Raw genomic sequence first — 23,441 nt, 5'->3', positions numbered from 1 at the left:
GCTACTTCCATACCATAACAAGTATGTGTGTGGCTGCTTCTTTTGGGATTTTCCTTCAAGATTGAGTACTCTTGTAGCCTTTGATTTCTTAATGCTTTTTTCCTTATGCAGTGACCACTGGAGCTTTGCTTCTATTGACATCCAGTAGAAGCAATGCTTTTTATTCAACTCTCTTAGAAACACACACAGAGAGGTTAAATTGTAAGTGGTTTGTGTGCTATTTTTAACTTTAAACTTCATTATTTGGATTTAATGCACACTAACTGAATTATATGTATTGCAGTTGTATTAGAAGACTTCTAGATGCATTGGATCAGTGTCCTCCTACTAATGTCAATCTTTTGGATTCAATAGAGCCAATAGATTTAGAGGTAGAAAGTTGTTCCCTCTACTGATGTCTATTTCATGCTATGCCTTTGAACTTATTGAATAATTTTATTTTGTTCAGACATTAACAGTTTCTAACATATCTTTCCAACTATCCAGACACCACAACAAGATGATTCAAGTAGCTGTGGCTGGAGAGTGCTGATTAGTGCCAAATATATACTTTCAAGCTATTTTGAGATAGGACAGCCAAAGCTTGTAAGAAAAAATAATTTTCATTTAGCTTCAAAAACTTTGATATTGATACAAAGTGTTCTAAATCATCATATCTCATTGCAGATGAGAGAAGATAGCTTCAACTCGAGCTATGTGTATAGTTTCAGAGCTGATATAATTTGGAAGTTTTTGAAGTATGCCTTCCCCAAACCTATTGTACCAGCTACTGTCGAGTTGGGTGAGAGCTCTAAAGTCCGAGAAGGTGTCATACACCTTGATGACACAGATGATGCAGATGTGGTGCCACAAGAACAAGGACCTAGTGCTGATGAGGAGAAGCCACAAGAACAAGGACCTGCTGCTGCTGATGTTATTGAGGAAATGATGGAGCAGCAGCAAACAGATGCTCCAGGGGTAGTAGAAGAGACAATGGAGCAGCACCAAGAGACTATACACGACAGGATGGAGCAGCAGAAAGTAGATTCTCCAAATAAACATGATACGGTGAGCTTGGACCATGTAGAGCAGCCTCTAGATTAGCCTGTAGATAAATAGAAAATTGTTGTCAAGAATATGTTCTACATATGTAATTAAACACTTCTGTACAGAATTTTACATTTCTGAATATAATACCTTTGTTTATGGAGTCTGTGTTATCTCAATTTTCAAATTTTCAATGTCTTTGCATTTCATTGATCTCTCTCTTCTTTTGAGCACCTGCAAAAAAGCAATATGAAACAATAGGGTAAAGTAAACTAATAGCAGTGCTTAATGAGACTAGGATAAGTCACATGGTATACCTTCTTATTGTTGTAGATAAATAAAAAGTCCTTTGAAATAGAACCTTCTGTCTCAAATAGAATGTCATTGCGCAATTGAGCTAGGGAGCAACATTGTCTTAATGTGATATTGACTAGCACATCACCATTCTCAACAACATCAATATCAAGAAGTTTATTTTCTGCACCAAAAGAATCTTCATCTTGATCCATTGGGACTAGTTTTGTACCTAGCATTTGACTGCGCTTATAATAAAAAGAAAAAATAAAATTTTGTGATGCAACCATGTACTTCAGTTGCATAGAAGGTTGGACAACCTCACAAAACACTGAACTACATGTCTTCTTATCCCAACCTTTATCCGAAAATTGTGGCATGCATGCCAGACTTGTTGCTTTAACTGTGAACATTGTTTTTGAAACCTTCACTGGAAAGGTATTAAACAAGTCTACAAAAACTGTGAGAGGCATGCATAAAGAAATTTTTATTATCCTTGTGGCAATATTGGGCCTCAGAGCTTTTTGTACTTCTTTGAAAAGCTTGGCTCTATATGCCTCTGTAACACTAAAATGTGGGAGAGGCCAATCCACTGAATTCCATGCTGGAAGGTCTTGTTTTCTTAACACACCATGTGTGTTTGCATTGTCCAGCCAACTGATAAAAATGATCAGTAAAAAATATACCGGATTGAGCTAGCTCTGTTGCACATCGACCTTCGTATTGTTGTTCTCCTATCGATCCATGCAAAACATCTATAAATCCCAGAATACAATCGATGTTTTGCCATGTCTCATACGATGAAGGGTATAAATCTGAAATAAAATAACACAAGAATATCAATAAGCAAAGAAAGAAAGCTTTGTCTTAAAAATCCATGCACCTCATAAAGAACAAAACCACAATAGAAAAATATACAATTAGGCCTGTGTTGTTGCGGAAGATCATTTGGATAGTCTCGCAAGACAAGTTCTTTATGCATGTACACATGCTCAATCAAAACTTCTTTCACCGATATCTTTCCTCTGGTGATTTTAAAATCTCGTACTCTTCCCTTCCATGATGCCAAGAAAATGTTTTTTGTCTGGGGTCTCTTTCTTTTACTAGGTTGCATGAGCACCCATGCTCCTTTCGAAACAGTAAACCTTTCCCAAGTTCCTTCCGTTTTGACTGTACTTGAATTCTCTACCGAAGAAATAGAAGAAGCAGGTCGACGGGGTAAGGATGTGTGGTATAATTCTGCCTTCATAGCATTATCATCCACAGAGCGTCTTCCACAAGAACGACCATAGTTTTTATTCACCATGGATACCTTGTGAATCTGTAACCATAGCAAAGTAATGTAAACAAGATAACAAAGTGAAGTTTCAAGAAAGAGAAAGTGGGCAGATAGATAGTTGACAAGAAACATCTTACTCTAAGCCAAACAGGATCAAGGGAGCAGTTTTGGAAAAGAAGAGGTTGCTGCACAATGAGGCAGTGGTGTAGAATGGTAGACCTTTCAAAGGAAAGGCAGCACAACAATTCAAAGTTCAAAGGGAGGTGGAAGCGGGAAGGCCCTTGTCAGAGAAAATGTCAGACTAGATTCTATCTTCATGTCCAAAGATCTTGTGAGAATAAAAAACCAATCTCCACATTAATGTAGCACGCTTGTACCTACATAAAATATTGTTTCTTTTATCTATTTTCTTTTATTTTTGTGAATTTTCAACGTTACGTTGGCCCTCTGTTCATTGGTTGAGAGCTTATTTTTCCAAACCGTAAAAGGCCCCAAAATGAGCTCCCTTTTTCCCTAATGTTTTTTAGAAAATGCAAAGGAGATGCATTTTTTTAGAAAATGCAAAGGAGATGCTGTCCAAATTTTTTGCAAATTTGTACACACATACATACATGCGTACATACATAGTTCATGTTACATTTAAGGTTTGGCATATCAGATTTTAAAGAAACGTTGTTAAGTTTTGATATATACATACCTACATACATATACATATAAATAGATACATATACTTACATACATATACATAGATACATACCTACATACATATACATATACATATGCATATACACATGCATACACATGTACATATACATATACATCTACATACATATACATATACAAAAAGGTCTGGGGATTTCTACCTTTTTACTAAATTATCTTGATCTATTTCTTGAAGAATTTAAGAATTACCAATCTGAGATTGAAAGAGAGCCCCCAACTCAAGAAGACTCTAGAATACCTTCCCCGTAGCCAACAAACTTGACCCAGTCTCCAGTAGTTGGATCCTCGCGCGTGGCCCCAAAACCATCCACACCACTGTCACGAGTGCCACAATCACACCAAGAGCATACATCTACGTCGTCTCAAGTGTAACGGGAGAGGCGAACAAAGAGACATCTTGACATTATGCATGATGTTCAAGAGGGAGACCCCACAAATGAAGATCAAGAGAGAGACCCTCCAGAGCATCTTCAAGAGGGGGAAGTGTCAGGAAAATGTGACATCATGGACATGACTAGTAAGAGTACTTTCCATCGCAAATTTATTTTGAGAAGTGTATGCTTTCGAAATGCATCTCATTTTTTATCTTTTTTACTTGCAAGTGAGAGATGTTCCTCACACATATTGCTGGTAGACGTCCACACTCTTTCGGAGGGCTCAGATAGGTAAAAAGAATAATTTCATCATATAATTAGTTTTCCAAGTTATACTTACCAAAACCAAACATCATAAATCTTTTATGTAGTGTGGAAGAATTCTTGATGAAGATTCCCAAGGCTCTATCTCATAGAGGTGCTCCCTCAGATACAGTGGCTCGCCTCGTATGGGCTGACTTTCCTATAGGTTTACAGGTTGTTGATGTAGATACAGATGGGTGTCCCTCATGGAATCAAGTTTCTTCATCATTGATACGTGTCACACTCAGTTTTGTTGGTTTGTTTGTGGCTGATGAGGGTTGGTTTGTGTGTTTGAGTCTAATGGATCAACTTCCTAAAATATATTCCATGGGAAAGAAAGTTGGATTGGTCATACATCGAACAATGTCTGTTCATGTGGAATCAAGTTATTTGTATGAGAATGGAGAACGGGTAAGTCATAATCTCTCAAATATTTCCCTTTATGTATACATGTTATGTGGTATGGATATCCAAACATAATGTTTTCTCGTTATGGTAGTGGATACATTGGCGCTTAGTATGTTCTATCGAGTAAATTGCCATGTCCCTATTATTGATCGCGTGAGGCTGGGCAAAATGTTTCAAAGAAGTTATTCAACGCTCAACGAAATTTCATTTTTGAGAAGAATAAGAAGCATCCATTCCAACGCACGATGGTCTTGGAGCGCTACATTCGAGGTGGTGTAGAAAGATCTCATATGTTCTTTAGGTGGTGCAGAAAGATCTCCTATGTTCTTTAGGTGAGACAATTTTCATTTTGTTCATTTTCATAGCTACTTTTTCAAAATACTTAGATGCACATTTATGATTGTATTTCATTGTAGGTGGCTAGTGGAGACCTTCTCAAGTGAAGGAGATGGTGTCTTGGACGTTTTTGCGGGATGTGGAGGCCTGGGACGTGCATGCCAAGAGTTAAAAAGGCACTATATGGGGATAGAGAATGACATGGAGGTAGCCAAAGCATGTCTGGGAGATTTCTCATTAGGTCGGGATGACACGTATAAGAATGCTATAATTTGTGGATCAAAAGACTTTGTAATCGGAGACTGTCATGGTTTGGAAGTTTAAAGATCGATATATACATTTTTTATCTTTAAAAGATTGTGTTATATATTTAAGTAAGTAAGAAAGTATGTATGTAATGTATGTATATATGTTAGTGCTGCGTAGGTAGCTCTTGTATGTATGTATATGTACGAGGTGTATGAATTTAGGTAGATATATGTATATATATAATTATATCAATAAGTATGATGTGGATCAAAAGACTTTGTAATCGAGATTTTCATGGTTTGGAACTTTAAAGATTGGTATATACATTTTTTTATCTTTAAAGGATTGTTTTTTATATTTAAGTAAGTAAGAAAGTATGTCTGTATGTATGTATATATATATGTTAGTATGTAGGTAGCTCTTGCATGTATGTATCTGTATATTTTGTATGTGTACATGTATGAGGTGCATGAATTTAGATAGGTATATGTATATATGTAATTATACATATTTAAGTAAGTAAGAAAGTATGTATGTATGTATATATGTTAGTATGTATATATGTATGTATGTATGTATGTATGTTAGTATGTAGGTAGCTCTTGCATATATGTATGTATATGTATATTTTGTATGTGTATATGTATGAGGTGCATGAATTTAGATAGGTATATGTATATGTATGAGGTGCATGAATTTAGATAGGTATATGTATATGTATATTTTGTATCTGTATATGTATGAGGTGCATGAATTTAGATAGGTATATGTATATTTTGTATCTGTATATGTATGAGGTGCATGAATTTAGATAGGTATATATATATATGTATATATCAAAGGACTTTGTAATTAATATTTTTATGGACTAGATCTTTAAAAGACTGAAATTTATATTGTTGATCTTTTAAAGCTTGTTATTTATATGTAAGTAAGTTCTTGGTCCTTTACAAAGCTCATAGTAAGTTCATGGTCCTTTGCAAAGCTTGGACTCCTTGTTCATTGCTCCAAAAAGCTTGGCAAAAAAATCTCGCAAAAAAAATCCCCCACCTAGCGCTCCACTCATAGGCCACTCATAGGCCGCCTCCTTGGTCCCTCGTCCATCATACCGGAAGCTCACCATTTAAATTGAACCGAGAATGGTCAAGACATCGGCCGACCTTGCTACGCGAGACTTCCTCCATTGACTCTTCGTCAGTTGTTGCAACTTTATCACTTAGGTCCCCACGACCTCATCCACAAGACCGTCTAAATGCTTCCCTAGCATTTTTGACATAAAACAGTCATTCATTTAAAAACAGTTCATAAATACAGTTTCTATAACGAACTCTCGTCTTTCAACATTGTTCCACATCAATCCACATTATTTAATCCACATCCATTTCATATGTATTCCCATTCTCATCCAATCACATCATTTTCCATCTCATCACATCTTTCCTCATTTATCCTCATCAAATCTCATCCACTCGCATCTACCCATATCCACATCTCATCACCTCACATTCATTCACATCTCATCCATTCATATCTACCCCGATGCACATCACATCACATCACATCCATTTCACCTCACATCTCATTCATTCACATCTATCTCGATTCACATCCCATCACATCTCATCCATTCACATCACATCTCATTCATTCACATCTATCCCGTTTCACATCATATTCATTCACATCACATATCATCCATTCACATCCATCATATCACATTCATTCATATCCATCACATTCATTCACATCTATCCCGATTCACATCCCATCACATCTCATCCATTCACATCACATCTATCCCGTTTCACATCACATCTCATTCATTCACATCTATCCTGTTTCACATCACATCTCATTCACATCATCACATATCATCCATTCACATCTATCCCAATTTATATCACATCCATTTCACATCACATCTCATTCATTCACATCCATCACATTACATTCATTTATATCCATCACATTCATTCTCATCACCATCCCATCACATACATTCTATCCACATTACATCACATCCACATCATGTCTCATTCATACACATCTCATCTCATTCATCCACATCCATCCAATTGTTCACATGTACGACTACCCACCACATCTATCCATACATTCACATTTATCACTTTACATCCACATATATTCATGTCACATCACATCTCTTTACATCATATCACATTCTTTCACATACACATCCACATCCACATCGATTCTTTCACATACACATCTCTTTACATCACATCACATTCTTTCACATACACATCCATATCCACATCCATTCTTTCACATACACATCCACATCCACATCCACATCCATTCTTCACATACACATCCATATCCATTTTTCACATACACATTCACATCCATTTTCATCACATGCACATCCACATCCATTCTTCACATACACATTCACATCCATTTTCACATACACATTCACATCCATTTTCATCACATACACATCCACATCCATTATTCACATACACATTCACCTCCATTTTCACATACACATTCACATCCATTTTCATCACATACACATCCACATCCATTTACTTCCCATCTCACCCTTTCAAATATCCTCTCATCTCATTCTCATCTCATCATTCTCATCCACATCCATTTACTTCACATCTCATTAACATTCATTTTCATTACACCACATCCTATCACATCCCATTTACATCTTATCACCTCTCATTTATATCTTATCATATCCATTCACATCCTATCGCATCCCATTTACATCTTATCACATCCATTCCACATCCTATTCCCATTTAGTAGCTTTTTCTTCTTTGATACCGATATAATGGGACTTTTTCTAAATTTTTGCCGATCGCTTGGCTTAGATAAAGATTCTTTTCTCGACGACTATTTTCATATTCCTTCTCAATTCCTCAATTGAATTATATTCAATATTCTTCTTTTAAATAAAAAGAATTCATGGGATTTACAAAAATCAATTCTACCCATATTTCTACTTTTGATAAATAATCATAAATTGAATTATACTAAAAATTCTCTTCTTCCCATTTAATTTCTTGGATCTCAAATACCATGGGAATTCCCCTTTTTGCATTTTATTATTTGCATTCCAATGTCATGGGAATTCCTCTTTTATCATCAAATATTTCTCATAAAATAATTTCATCTAAACTAAAATACCCTTTAATTCAATATGATAGGAATTTCTCTTTTCCCATCTAAATGATGGAATTCCAAATTTCATAGGAATTCCTCTTTTACCATTTAAATATTTCTCATAGATAAAATAAATTTATCTAAAATTCATCTTTGAATTTAAATAAAATATCCAATAATTCCAATATGCTAGGAATTTCTCTTTTTCCATCTAAATGATGGAATTCCAAATGTCATAGGAATTCTTCTTTTACCATTTGATTATTTCTCATAAGATAAAATAATTTTATCTAAAATTCATGTTTGAATTTAAATAAAATATCCAATAATTTTAATATTCTAGGAATTTCTCTTTTTCCATCTAAATGATGGAATTCCAAATGTCTTAGGAATTCCTCTTTTACCATTTAATTATTTCACATAGATAAAATAAATTTATCTAAAATTCATCTTTGAATTTAAAGAAAATATCCAATAATTCCAATTATGCTAGGAACTTCTCTTTTCCCATCTAAATGATGGAATTCCAAATGTCATAGAAATTCCTCTTTCATCATAAAAATGAATTACTAGAAATTTCTCTTTTTGCTAATTAACTATTTATTCATAAACATTAAAATCAATTTTTGCAAGGTTATGATGAGAATTTTTCAATTAACCTAAGATAATTAATCCTAGAATATGGTAGGAAGTCCTCTTTTCATATTATGAATGAAGATGATTTATGTGTTAATTTTTTAAAAAATTTACCATAGCTCCATTGCTATTACTGATAATTTTCAATAATTTTGAAAGCATAAAGTTTAGTAATACCATATGATAGAATGACTATCATTAAGGATCAATATCCAATTATGGACTTGATTCCTAAGTTTTTAATAAATTAAATAATATAAAAGTATTAAAAAGCCACTTCTTTGGCCTCAAATTTGACAAGTAGAGAAATCACTTTTAGATTTGAGAATTGCTTCATGAGAAGCATCATTTGAATATAGAATAGGTCATAGGAATGACCATTCTTTGGGGGAGAGAGAGATATGCTTAAAAAACATTCTAATTTAAGTATAAATGTAAAATTTATACGATTTATCAGTAGAATTCATTAGAGAGTTCCAATTGCATTAAAGAGCCATTCAATTAAATGCTTCTCAAGCTTGAGAGGGGTTGAGAAGTGAGAAACATTTTGAGATCTAAGGAAAAAGACCATAAACCACACTTTACCTCTTAATTTGCTTGATTCTTTAGTCACTGGAGAGACCCCCAACCAATCAATTGGTTTGGTATGTTGATGAAGACTCCAAGGAAGGTTGAAGAGAGAGAGAAGCTCCAATCTCTTCAATTTGTAGAGGATTTTTAGAGGATAATAGAAAATATCATTATTTCAGTATAATACTGGCATGGTATAGTTCTCATTTTTTTTACAAAGGGCTAAGGGTCTATTTATAGGTGAGGGAGGCCTCTAACCAAGTCCAACTAGTTTTTAGAATTTTCCAGGTTCAATTTGGCTGAATTTGGACAAGATTTGGACTAGTTTGGCTCCCTTTTTTATTTGGTTTGATCCAGGAGAGAGGAGAGATAAAAATATCTTATTATTTTTTAGTTTAAAACTCCTCCACACATGTGGAATAGGCACCTCCTTGAAGATCCCCCTTCTCCATGGTGTAAAAAATGTATCATTATATCCAAAATATCTCATTTTTAAAGTAATATTCATAGTTTTTTACTAATAAACCTTGTACTCAGTCAACTCTTCATCTTATGTGGGCATTTACTCATTTTTGGGTATTTTTCTTTTATAAATTGGATTTATCTCCTCCCCACACTTGGATTGATCCTATTGGCCCATAGGAACCGTAATTGGACCATAATCCAAAAATTTCAGAAAATCTAGACCCTTAGGCTAAGGTCCTTTATACCTATTTTCAATTAATTCCAATTGCATATTGGAAAGTTCTTTTTGAATTTTTGTTTTAGGGGAAACCATTTTAGACACTAGGAGAATTTTTATATCCAAAAACATCTCAATTTTGGATTACCTCCCTCTAGACATTTTCTGTCTCTGAGCCAAAACATGATCTTTCTTTTATTTCAGAGAGGGGAATAGTTATAAGATCAGAAGGGGAGGTTCTTACACCTGTACACCTCAAAAGCTATAGGGAGGAATCTTACAGTGATAGCCCATCGATGTGCTTAATTTTATAGATGAAATCCGCAGAGCAATGAGTTTGTTAATCTCCTCATTTACAATTGCTGCATATATGGATTCATCAGGTAAGGTTTCTGCCTAGGAGGTCTTGACCCTTCCATGATTGGGATCGTGTGTTGTACCACTTCAGGTGGTACACCCTTCATCTCTTTATAGTTCTAGGCAAAACAATCCTTAAATTCCTTTTTGAGGAGAGTAATAAGTTCCCTTTCCTCGGCTCGATTCAAGTCCTTAGCGATATAGAGAGGTTTGGTTTCCTCCCTTGGCTCTACAATATCAATTTCCTTGACTTTCGTTGGACCATCATATGATGTGGACAAGCCATCTTCCTTAACTCTTTTGGCCTTCAATTGGACCACTTTTCATTCCTCAATCGTGTATGTCTTGAAATGGTCCGGCACTGAGAGTGGGTCTGGTTTATCTTCATCCTCTCTTTTTGTTCAATACTGAGCCATCACCTTCTTGGCCTCTCGCTCGGCTTCCGCCCTAGAGCCTTGTTTTGTTTTCGATGTCCCGCCTTTGTAAGCTTAGGCTCTCTTGTTTTCTTTTTATTTGATATTATGCAGTTGTGCCACAAGGCTCCATTTGTCACCACTTCGGGAAAAGCTTGGCACGAACACATTCTTGAGCCAAGTGAAATTTATCTTATCTTCTAGCTTTAGGGTTCAAAACCATTGATGATCCTTTCCTTCTAGGGTCAGTGAGAAGGCATGAGTCATGCCTACGTCACTCACTGGCCCACAAGTTTTTCATGTGGACTCAAAGATCTCAACATGTTAGATCGGGTCCCCCCATCCCCTGAGAAATTTTGTATGAGCTTGGAAATGATGTGTGGCTTCATTTGGGATGGTCTGGATTCTAGAGCAGTGCTTAGTTCCCTAACCATTCCTCGACAAATTTTCACAGCCATATTCAACAAATATGTCCTTGTGGCCGCATTAAGATCTACATTTGGATCCACCATTGGTCTTTGAGGAGCTACTTCCCCCCTACCTAGACCTTGTCCTCTTCCTACATTGGCTCTTCTAGGCATTTTGAGTCTATTGGTAGGGCCATCTACCTCACTTTGGCCTGGCTCATTATTAGCAGCCTCTGTCCATCTTTGTAGAATCAAGAGCTCCATGTCTTGCAAGAACATGGGATGATTGATCAATTGCTCTATGTCTTTCTTTGTGTACAGGTGGTCCTCAACTTCAACGGTTTCCCTAGGTAGGTCGTCCCCTTTATTCTTGGTATCAAATCCCTCATCCGCTCTTGGCTCTTCATTAATGGGTTCTAAATTTGGGATGGCTCCCTCAGCCCTGCCCATTTCCATACTATTAATGGCATTCCTGAATATTTCTGGTTCATTTCCATGTGACTAAAATGGATTTACCTTTTCCATTTCCCTTTATTCAGCCCTTGTTCATCGAGTATCGAGCTCTTATTTCCTTAAGCTCAATGCTCGCAGTTGTCGCTCTACTTCAGCCCTCTTCAAGTCTAACTCTAATTTCTCCAAGGTTGGGAAAAAGACATGATCGGTCCTGGCCACACTTTCCATGTCCCTCCTCATCCTCGGAGTCCCAATGTTAGACAGCCTAGAACTCAAAGGTTGGGTTGGTACTTCTAGTCTAACCTTGTCCAACATTAGTTACAGAGGGCCTACACCCGCAGATTGTGCTTCGTCTTCTATGCTGGTTTGGAGACCAAAGATACCACTAGGTCTTGTAGGGGAAGATGGTTTTTCTTCCTCTCCAATCCTAGGGAATTGTATCCCTTCTTCCATGGACTCTTCACTACTTGTATCAATGGTGGTTAGGTTTCTCTGAGCTGAAACACTCAATTGAGTGCTCACAGAGTGGCCTGAACCAACACTCTTTTGATAAGAAGATCCTGGGTGGTTTGATGCACCATCATTCGGGAGTAAGGTCGTCTCCCGAGTTTTCCAGACCTTAAGTGCATGCAAATATGATTTGATAGGCTAAATGACTAACTCAAATGAATTTTGGTAGGGTTTTATTGATCTGAATTTTTAGGCCGTGAGACTGCAGAAGTAGTAGTTCACTCCGTGAGATAGCAAGAAATGGTTCACGTCTCGTGACACCGTAAATGGTTCATGTCGTGAACTACTTTTTGCACTTTCACGTGTTTAACCAGTTACTTCTAATTTTGGGTCCGTGTGTGCCTTGATCTGAGTTGGTTGGGCTCAACTTGCAAATTTTAAATCACTTTCCTAACTTGAATTTGACTATCCTTGGTTTTGTGAACTAGATCCGTTACTGATAGTTCACGTCATGAAACCGTAGAAAATAGTTGACGTCGTGAAGTAGTAAGCAATGGTTCACGCCTAGAAACAGGGGGTGTTTCACATTGTGAAGTGTTAAATAGTTCATGTCGTGAAAAGGTATACAGTTCACATCATGAAATCAAAATGATTCACGCCATGAACTAGTGGGTGTTTCATGTCGTGAAGTATTATCTACTAATTCACGGGATAAGGTTATGTAGGATCTATTGTGTTAGAGGTGTTAGGATAAGGTACCCTATTTTTAGCAAGATAATCCCGTAAATTGCAGCACTGATTGTTTGCGGAAGCAATTACGGTGTGAGATAGTAGGAAATGGTTCACATCATTAATCGTTTTCTTGCACTTTCACTTGTTCACTCCCGTGTCGACAGATTGAAGATTGGGTGTAAATTACATATCCAAATGCTCCAAAATCGTTGTGCTAGTAAAACGAGGAGTGTAATTCAAGTTCAAAGCACAACCAACAATGGCTCCTTATTTTTGTATTTTTTATTTATTTTTTTGAAAAAACAAAAAACAGAGTATCACCTTGCTCGTTCACGCCAACAAGTTTGGTGATACAAACATCAAAAATTTGAAAGAAAAAACAGTGTAGTTTTCCTCTAAGGTCACCCAAGTACTCACCCACACAACAAAAACAAACAATTTCTCACAAATTTTACTTCCACTCAAACCTTATCCATTAATTCTTTACACAATGCACTACCTGAATGCAAGGGCAATGATGAAACATGTATAGTGGGAGTTGAAACTCAAAGAGGAAGGAAGAAACAATGGTGTATCCAAGGAAGCGGCACCAAAAATGTTATGGGCTACCACATCTCCCAATAAGGAACTCTAAGCATTCATCATTGGAAGAAGCAATAGATCACAACCGTCATAGGGAACTTACCAATGCTTTGAACTCATTTCCCTTGAGGTCTCCAAGATCACTTCAAGAAGCTCCAATCCTCCAAGATCCACCTCCATGAATGCTATCACTATAGAGTTGCTCGCACCATCATACAAGGCAATCTCTCTCTCTCACTCCTCTACACAAGCATACAAGCATAGAGAAGGCACATGTACTAGATTACACTCTCACACTCTCTCTCAAGACAAGGCATGAGCTCTCATAGCACAAAGGGGGTTTGAGTCTATTCATTATGAGAAAATGACTTATATACAACTGGCCCTTATTCACACTTGGGCGTCCAAAACTTACTAAGGCCTTGGGTGGCCAGTGTCTCATAATGTTACAACCTTTATAGTGCCTTTGCATGACACTTTTAACGTCCTCAAATGGAGGAGCATACTTGTTAATCCAAGATGGGATTAACAACCTCCTATGTTTCTAAATCCTCTATAGAACTGGTTTCCTCATATTCTTCTTCTGATGTTCTACTCTCTGGAATCAACTCCCTTTCTTTAGCCATATCATATTTGACTTGTCTTCTCACTGGCTGTGGTCCATCCCCAAAATTAGATGTCCTCTCCACCAGTCCTGCCCTTCCCTCATGGAAATCAACCATGGCCTTCCAAGAATCAATAGATATACTTCAAAATTTGCTAGCATCACATGAACATTTAATTCTTCTTCAAATCCCAAAACATTTACTTCTTGCACTTTCTTAACAATTCCCAAACACCTAACTTTTGTACTATTTTCCATTCTTACTCTAAACTTAGATGGGGTTCCAACCTTCTCAATGTTAATGCCTCCGTCATTACATAGACTTGTGCACCACCATCAATATATCCTTGGGGATTCTGTGCTTGTTTACCCATGCATCCATAAACTGGCAAAAATAATTCTTGTCTCCTCTCACCTGCACTATATTGATTTGACCTCCCTTCTTCTCTTTTCCAGGGCGTCTTGTGCTGACCAACTTGCTCCATATCCTTCTAAGTTTAGGGCACAACTACAATAGTTGGGGCCATGTTAGACTAGGACCCTTTTGCTGAAGGTCCTTGATCAAATCATACTCTTCCTCCTGGACACCCAAAGGAAAATCTTGCATGCCAATGTGTCTTCTAGACCTTGTCTTCTTCTTACCATCCCTGGGCTTGTATTCCACTTGCTTTCCCTTCTTCCTCCTAGATGGCCTTGGTTCATCCTCCACTTCTATCCCTCTAATTCTTTTATTGGCTAAAATGTTTGCTTCTTCATCCACTCCAATCAAATTTACTTCTCCTTGTCTAAGTCCATTGACTAGGTTCCTGTTGAACCTATGGTACACACGCTGATTAGGCATCTCCTCTACCCTCTTGATAGCCTGCCTTTCCTCCCTCCTAGGTGCCAAAGGATACACATCACATCCCATTCTCCTGGGATATGGGAACTGAGGAGATATATGCCTCCTTTCCATACAATTAAAACACTGCACATTTATGTTTGGGCCTCCTCTTCCCGTAGCTCTCATAACATCTCTATCTCCTATCCTAGGAGCATTTTTGCCTCCTTGTATAATAGATTCAAGTTCAAATTTTACATCTGTTGAGTCAAATGGTTAATACCTTGCATCAGCTAATCACAAAAACCATCAAGACTACTGGAGAAGCTCCTTTTGCTCTTCTCCCCAGGCACAGCTGACCTTCCTTCAGTCTAAACTTCCCTCTATTTTTGAGCTAACCTCTGTAGCTTCCACTCCTCTCTGGCTATCCTCAAAGCCTCTTTAAAAGTTTTGGGTCTCTTCAACTCCACTTTCTCCTTTAGATCTGCATGAAGGGATTGGATTTAAACATGTCTTTCTTTAGAAGAACAGGTAGATGCTATGTTCCCAAAGAAGTGTCCCATCTTACCCATAGGTCCTCAAAATGGTCCACAAATCTCTCAAACACATCAAACAGATTATGCTTTAACTTTTGAATTTCCTGGCACAAAGCATTGGGAATTCAGCCTATTTATAATGTTGCACCAATGCCCCTTTGATGTCTTCATATGTCTGACCTTGATTTAGCTGAGCTCTCCATGTTTGCAGCCACCGTTTGGCATCTCCCTTCAGCAACATAGATAACAATGTCAACTTATCCCATCTCTTTCTTTCCCAAAGGTGAATTGTGCCAACTCCATACCTGCTAAAAACTCCTCTAGATCCTCTCCAGCATGTCCATGGAACATCAGGTATGTCATCATGGCTTCTATCTTCTCTACTAAGAACTTTTAGACCTACAAACAAACTTAAAGGGTGCTTCAAGCCCCTCCTCAATGGGGGCACCAAAACAATGATGTGTAGGAAAGACCTTGCCTCTATAACCCGTTTGAAACACACCACCGTTTGTTAAGAAACTCACTAAAATGAGAACATGCTCAAGGTTGAGTTGTGGATAAGAAGATAGGGAGATGAAAGCTCATAACCACACAAAAAGCATTAGGAGACAAGCTCACGTATATAAGAAAGGATATCTTTCTTATTAAGTTGTTTATGCATACAACTTGGCCCTTGCACTCTACATAATGCCTTCTAGCTTTGCCTTTAAATAGGTGAGCTAGTGGACCATAAGTCCATTCACACACACACCCTTCTCCTACCCTTTTACATGACCTTAGTCTTTTAATACCCCCCCTCAATACCAACTATGAAAGAATTGGAATAGGTGGTATTGGACATAGGTTGCCTGTATAACATTAGGCATACAAGGTTAGGAATATAGGTGTTGTTACATTGAGATTTAAAACAAGTGCTCAGTGGAGTTAGAGGTTGATACAAAGTTAGCCTCTGACTCTTTGTTAGGACATTTAGAAGTTATATGTCCCGTTTGTTTACACTTGTTACATTTCATCTTGTTGAGATATTTGATCCAACAATTATTTGCCAAATGACCCACCTTTTTGCAATGGACACACCTTACTTTGATGACTTGATGTGACAAAGCTTGTTCGATTTTCGATGAAGTTGTTGCACTTGAAGATTCAGCTCCTCCCTTTTTGGCCTCTTTTCTTCATCAAGACAAGATTGAATGACTCCTTCAAGGGTGGGATTAGGTATGTTCTTCAGGGTGGTAACTAAGGTGGGGTACACCTTCTTGACTGCTTTTAACAAAACAGCCACTGCATCATCTTCATCCATTCTCGCATTCATTGATGCAAGTTGAGCCATAAGGCCCTTTAAATGAGAGATAAAGGTTCCAATGCCATCTCCCTCTTTGAGCTCCAAGCTGAAAAATTCAATTTTAAGTGAGATCTTGGAATTCTTACCACGAGCTCCATAGAGCTTGTCAAGATCATCCCATTTCTCCTTTGCAGTCGGAAGCTAGTCCACATGATGAATAAGAGCCTCATCTCAAGATGGAACATGATGATGGCTTGTGCCCTCTCATCATCTTCAATATCTTTAGCCTTAGTTTGATCAATAACCTTAGTGCCGGAAATGAATGGCCAAAAATCTTTCGATATCATCTTATACTTGACAAGAACTTGCCAAGTGTGGAAGCCCTCTCCTCCTAAGTGAGAACTTCTTAATTTGGGTGTTTTCCTTTGACATTGGGTATTGAAGGGAGATTACAAGAGTGTTAATGGGCTGATTTATTAAGAAGAAAACCAAAAAAATTGTGATGTTTTTGGCTTAAGTAGAAAGAGAATGTCTTATAAGAGTGCAACAACCCTTAATCAAGCTAAGGATGTTGCATAAAAAGTAATTAAGTTGATGAAGCTTATGGTGTGGCACTTATGGTGTGTGCCCATCCTCAAATTTTAATGAAGATGTGCTTCATTAGTGTCAAAGAACATTTCTTTGGTGATTATGATCACCATTAGTGTTTAAGAAACACTATTAGTGCTTAAGAGCACCTTTTTCAGTGTCAAATAACACTTTCATTGGTGATTAGGTGCACCATTAGTGTTTAGGAATACTCTTAGTGCTTAGAAGAAAATGTATTGATGATTAATGTGTTGATTCAAAAGAAGATTAGTGTTAAGCAACACTATTTTGAAGCTTACAAATGGCTTCAATGGCATACACACCGAGATTTGTTTAATCCACTTCTTCTTAGCTTGAGAAAGTTCTGCTCCTCCTCAGCCGCCTCAATGCACAAGATGTGATGTTGGCTTGATGCGCAGGCTTTGAGTAGAATGCCTACTCGTTATAGTCAAGTAGAATGCCCGCTAGCACACACACACACCCTTCTCCTACCCTTTTACATGACCTTAGTCTTTTAATAACCATGAGGAAGGAACTACCATCCAGCACCACAACCCCACACAAAGAAAAAAATAAGGCACCAGTACACTCAGTTGATGTCCCCTGATCTTCAGCTCTGACACAGGCAGACACTTACACACTCCAAACTCCTAAAGCTGTATAGCTACCACTTCCAGGCATCCTCCTAGGTAAGCTCTGATCTCCTAAAGCTTTGATCTTCACTAACAAACCTTCAGCAGCCCTTGGCTTGTTGAAATATGCAAGTGAATGGGTGTTTGGTGGTGCGAGAATAAGCCCTTAGCAAGAGACTATAAAAGGGAGTCTGTAATTAAGTGGGTAGTAGTGAAAAGGTGAGAGGTATCTATTGATGAGAGAATCAAGGGTAGCATAAGTGAATATAGGGCTGTGGAAAGATTCTAGGAAAAGGTGTCCCTAGATGTAGGGGAGGTGGCATAAATCAAGGAGAAATCAGTGGGATGAGATGCTTGGCATCTTGTGGATGTACAACCTATTAATTGAGGCATTGGCCTAATTATAATTTGTTGGTTTTTGAGTATCCATGCCTACATTAAGCTATTAGATTAATTGCTCACTAATCTTATCTTAATCATCATCTAATCACTTTTCTAATTATATTGATCCTTGCATTTGATCCACCATAGCTCATCACATTGCTATAAATTTAACATGGTATCAGATCCAAGCTTAGGATTCATCCAATTTCTAAGCCTAATTATCTTGCTAATCATCTTATTAATCATAATTAGGAGTTAATCCATTTTTTACCTCTTTTCAACCATTCTCTCCCCGCAATTGGTGGAAGAGCTCCCTCTCCCTCGAGCCTTAACAATAGACTAAAAGCTCCTAGCCTCATCTAGCTACAAGCCCCACGCTCTAGCCCATCTATTCAGCTTGTTGAATCGCTGGCCGAAACCGTCAATTTTCGCTGATTAAGAGGCACAGGTTTTCTCAAGGATATCTGAGATCTCCACTCACTCAAAGTGAATCAACCTAATTCCTCTTAGACCCAAGGGTTTTGAAGGGTGCTCTACATGCTGGTGATCTCAGACTTGTGAAATTTCTCAAGGAGAAGTGGCATCGAGCTCTGCATCAAATCTACAAGTGACTTTGGTAAAACAGAGATTAAGCATTCAATGTTTAATCAAATATTTTATTTCTTGGCTTGATCCTCTACTAGGACTAACTGCTATTGATGCTCTTGAAAGGATCTGAGCTCATTTTAACTCAAAGGCACCAGATGTGGCCTCCCTGCACACTCTATTTTTTGCACACAAAGTAGGAGATTATTTCACTAATCAATGATTAATTAGCACTAATCACTATATTTTGGTGTAATTGATGGTTCAAATTTACCATTGGGTATCTAATACAGATCCATATCACTTCACATTGCAATTAGGATATGGTTTGATATTCCAACCATTCAGTACAGATCAGTTACCCTTGGCTTTATGTAATTTTTGGTGAATTCATGTTGATAAACTTGTTGTAATCATCATTAAACATAAGATTAGAGTTGTAAAAAGGTAGAAACTACTCTTGAATCTTGAATTGGATCAAGAGGTAAGACCCCCTTCACATCATCACTCATGAGCAATACACAAGAAATAACTAAATTAACGGCGGGGAGAAATTCCATGTTGATAAACTTGTTGTAATCATCATTAAACATAAGATTAGAGTTGTAAAAGGGTAGAAACTACCCTTGAATCTTGAATTGGATCAAGAGGTAAGACCCCCTTCACATCATCACTCATGAGCAATACACAAGAAATAACTAAATTAACGGGGAGCAATTCCATACATGGCAAACAAAGACCATGTATTTGCTCATGAGGAAAAATCTGTGGGGACTAGTTGAGGGAAGAGATAAATGTCCAAAGGAGATTGGGAAGAATGAGTGGAAGAGTAGGAATGATAAAGCATTAGGACTCATTGCACTTAGCTTAAATGATGAAATCATTCACCACATTGCAGGGATACAACAGGCTAAAGATGCATGGGATGAAAATAAATTATTTCGCACTCAAGCAAAAAATTCAAAGATAAATCTGCTAATGCGATTCTACAAACTTGACATGAAGGAAAATGAACCTCTAACCACACACTTGAACAAATACAAAAGCACTAAGCAACAACTGGCAGCCATTGGTAAGAAGGTAGATGATGATGAGGCACTAGCAGTGCTTCTGAAGAGTGTGGACAAAGGAGAATATGAGAACATTATGGCAACCTTTAAAAATGTACTAGAATTGAAGCTACATGAGATAGAAGGAGCTCTACTAGAGAAGGAGAACAAGGTCAACGAGAAGAAAGGGTTGGATCCAACTACTAGAGAGGAGAGAGCATTCTACACCCTCAAGGACGAGGAAGAGGCAGGGGAGGAGGAAGGATCTTCACTTGCCACAACTGTGGAAAGCCAGGACACATGGCTAGAGATTGCTCAGCAAACCAAATGAATAAGGATCGACATCGGAAAACTACATGGAGACTCCTAAGGTAGAGGAGTCAAGACATCTTTTCTGAGAGAGGAAGAAAGAGAAACCCCACAACCCAATGTAACGTGCCCCAAGTAAAACCACCTCTGAGCCACCGATGATATAAGATTTCATCAAACCAACATAATCAAACTTCCTTGTGTATATATAAAGCTGAGCCAATCTCAAAACCCATGATGTTTGGGGATAGAACATAAAAAAGAAAAGCAGCACAAAACTAAGGGACTTCCACACAATTATCCCAACAAAACCCTAGATCTCATTTCCACAAAGAACCGGAAACAACAAACGTAGCTGCAGCTACACTCTTCTGCAGACAACCCCTAACAAACGCTGCAAAGGATTGTTGAATAATACTTTAAGCTGGTCTGAACAGAATTGTAGTCTCAGAGATCCTAGGGAACCCACCTCCTACATGATCCTCTCACTTTTGCAATTTCTGCTTAGGGATGACTCAAGTCTACTCAAACAAACCCGCGTCATCTCCTTCTTAAACCAAAAATTCAAAACAAACTTCACATAATTGCTTCACCCAAGCCCTTCCTAGCTTCTTCATGACACTCTTGCCACACCTTCTTTTTTACTCCCCTAAAACTTCTCCCAATTCACCTTCTTCAACTCGTCTCGCACCGCCTTTGATTCTTCCAGAAAGTTGTGTGCCCGTCTTCTTGGATCATCCCTGCTCAATCTGTTTTCATTTTCATGCCTACGCAAATCCACTTGACCATGCAACGATTTTTTATTTCCGAAAGTTTCTAACCATACTCAATGCATTTTTTCTTATTCCAGGGGGTAGGGGTGGACATATCCATTGGACATTTTCTTTCGGCACAAAAGAACCTATCAATGTTGTTAGGAATTTGGGTAGAGCACAATACAACCTCTCCATAGCTCTCTCACCACTGTTAGTCAATGAGAAAACACCCAACAACATATTGTTAACCCATTCCTAGTGTTAACAAGAGCTACAACAATTATCTTACATCAAGGAGTCAAGGTAGATACATCAAAAGGTCATACATTCAAGATATGAAGTAATGGTGTCCAAATCTACAAGTTGGACGGGCGTCCATAATGGTTTGATGGAATACTTATGGCGATTCCCGCTTCAAGAGCGTGTCGTAGTAAGTTAGGATGAAGTCCTAAGTGATGTACTTTATGGATATATTATGAGAGTAGTCATTGTAATAGCATTACCTAAAATGAGACTAAAGTGCCTAGCCAGCCAACCGTTTAAGTGAGTGTGAACACTTATGGCCATGTATATAAGTGAATTTCTCTCATAATACAATATACTCTCCCATTATGCAATAGAGTCTTGCTCTTGCTAATCCTCTTGCTAATCTCTCTCCTCCCTAATGCATGTTAGTGAGTGTGTGTTAATGAAGTGAGGTGAGAGGAGGGACGAGTACCCATAGTGCAATGCGGCAGTGTGACAATGCTCACAAGAGGCGCGATGGAATTGCTTCTTAAGAAGTTGTAGAGCTTCGAGGCCTCAAGGGTTACAAGCTGGGCCATTGGAAAGATCCTCAAGATAGTTACGATTCACCAGGTAATATCTTGTTGGTGGGTGTGTTTCAAGGGGGGTTAAGGGTGAGCCATTAACACATACACTGTCACACAACCTGAAAGGGGCACTATCCTTGAGAAGTCAAGGGACCTACACAGTCTTCAAAATCTTCTAATCTCATTGGCAGCACGAACCCATATGGTCTTCATCTCAGTGATAAAGGGAAAGGCCCACCTCACTCACGGTCTTCTCAATTCTCTGATTAGTCCAAGGAAATTTTAGCAACATCTCCCCCTGGTCTTAGTCCAAGTAGCATTGTCCTTTTCACAACATACATACCTCTCCATGGTCTAGCTACAACCGAGGGTTTCCAGCCTCCCCATAATTGTTGATGCCATATAAGCTTTAGACCTGCTAACTTGCTAACTCCATGTCAGCTTCCAACCTAAAGACTCTACATTAGCTTTTGACCTGCTAATGCCATGTCAACTTTTGTCCTATTGACTCCAGTCAACAGATTTCAACTTGAAGATTTTGCACCTGTCGATTCTGCCTGTAGCTTCAAACCTACACATTGTTGATTTGGTTATGTGTCGCTTGTTTTGGTCACCCTAACTTCACCTCTCTTATGTGGTTACAACATCAGTTTATGGTTTAGGAATTACCACTTATGTAGCTCCCATACAAGCTCTTGATATTACAGAGCGATTAATGAGGGGATTGTCACATGTAGGATTATCTATTGTGTTGGTTTATCTAATGCAAAATTGCATGACATTGATCCTGGAGATGATCCATAATCTGAATCAAGATTGTCAATTGGTGCTATTATTGACATTTATCCTACTGTTGATCTATCCTCAGGCTAATTATGATTTATAGTAGTTGTCAACAGAATTGTCTCTATGGCTTTTGCATTTGAGGGGGGACACATGATGTTTATTTTGCTGATAGCGATGTCTATGGTCACTTATGCACTTGACCTCTCAGTTGTGCTTTGTCTTGGAGACATACTTGTATGCACTAATGTTTTACTTAGTGGATGTAATACCTATGCTTAAGCAGCTCCTTGTTTGAGTTACCTCACCTTTGTAGCTCATTGACATGGATGCTCATGGAGTCAAACTATTACATTATTCAACTTGGTTGCCTTGTCACTATGCATAACTCAGGGCTTCTTTACATCAATCTATATGGGAGTACGAATCCTTTTTACATCGTCAGGTTGAAAGGTTACCTTATACTCTCATGGTCTGGTTGGATGTATGGCTTGCTACCCCCAATTGTCATATTTGCTACATCATCCCATTCTATTGCTGATTCCACCTTTGTCGGCTTGTCCATTGACAAAGGTTATTTTTTAGATAAATTGGCATTCAGTGGACCTTGATAGTTTATCTCTTGATGTTGTTCACAATGCTCACATTATCTGTTTCTTACTGACTCAGCTGAGCTTGTTTGGGCTCTGAATGAGTATGGTACTATACCACCATTCAATCAGATTCAACATCCCAACTTTCCCATATTTCTCTAATGCCATGGGTGATGTGTTAATTCAAGAGGATGCAACCATGTCATGCATCTTATTTTACTAATTATGCCCTTGTTGCTTCCGCATTACATGAGGAAACACCTTCTCTTATTGATGCATTGGAAGCTGTTCATT

The sequence above is a fragment of the Cibotium barometz genome, chromosome 51 (assembly GCF_041138505.1).
Source record: "Cibotium barometz isolate CiBa-2024 chromosome 51, ASM4113850v1, whole genome shotgun sequence".
NCBI classification, from domain to species: domain Eukaryota; kingdom Viridiplantae; phylum Streptophyta; class Polypodiopsida; order Cyatheales; family Cibotiaceae; genus Cibotium; species Cibotium barometz.
The sequence above is the reverse complement of the archived record's forward strand: the minus strand, read 5'-3'. Positions refer to the sequence as shown.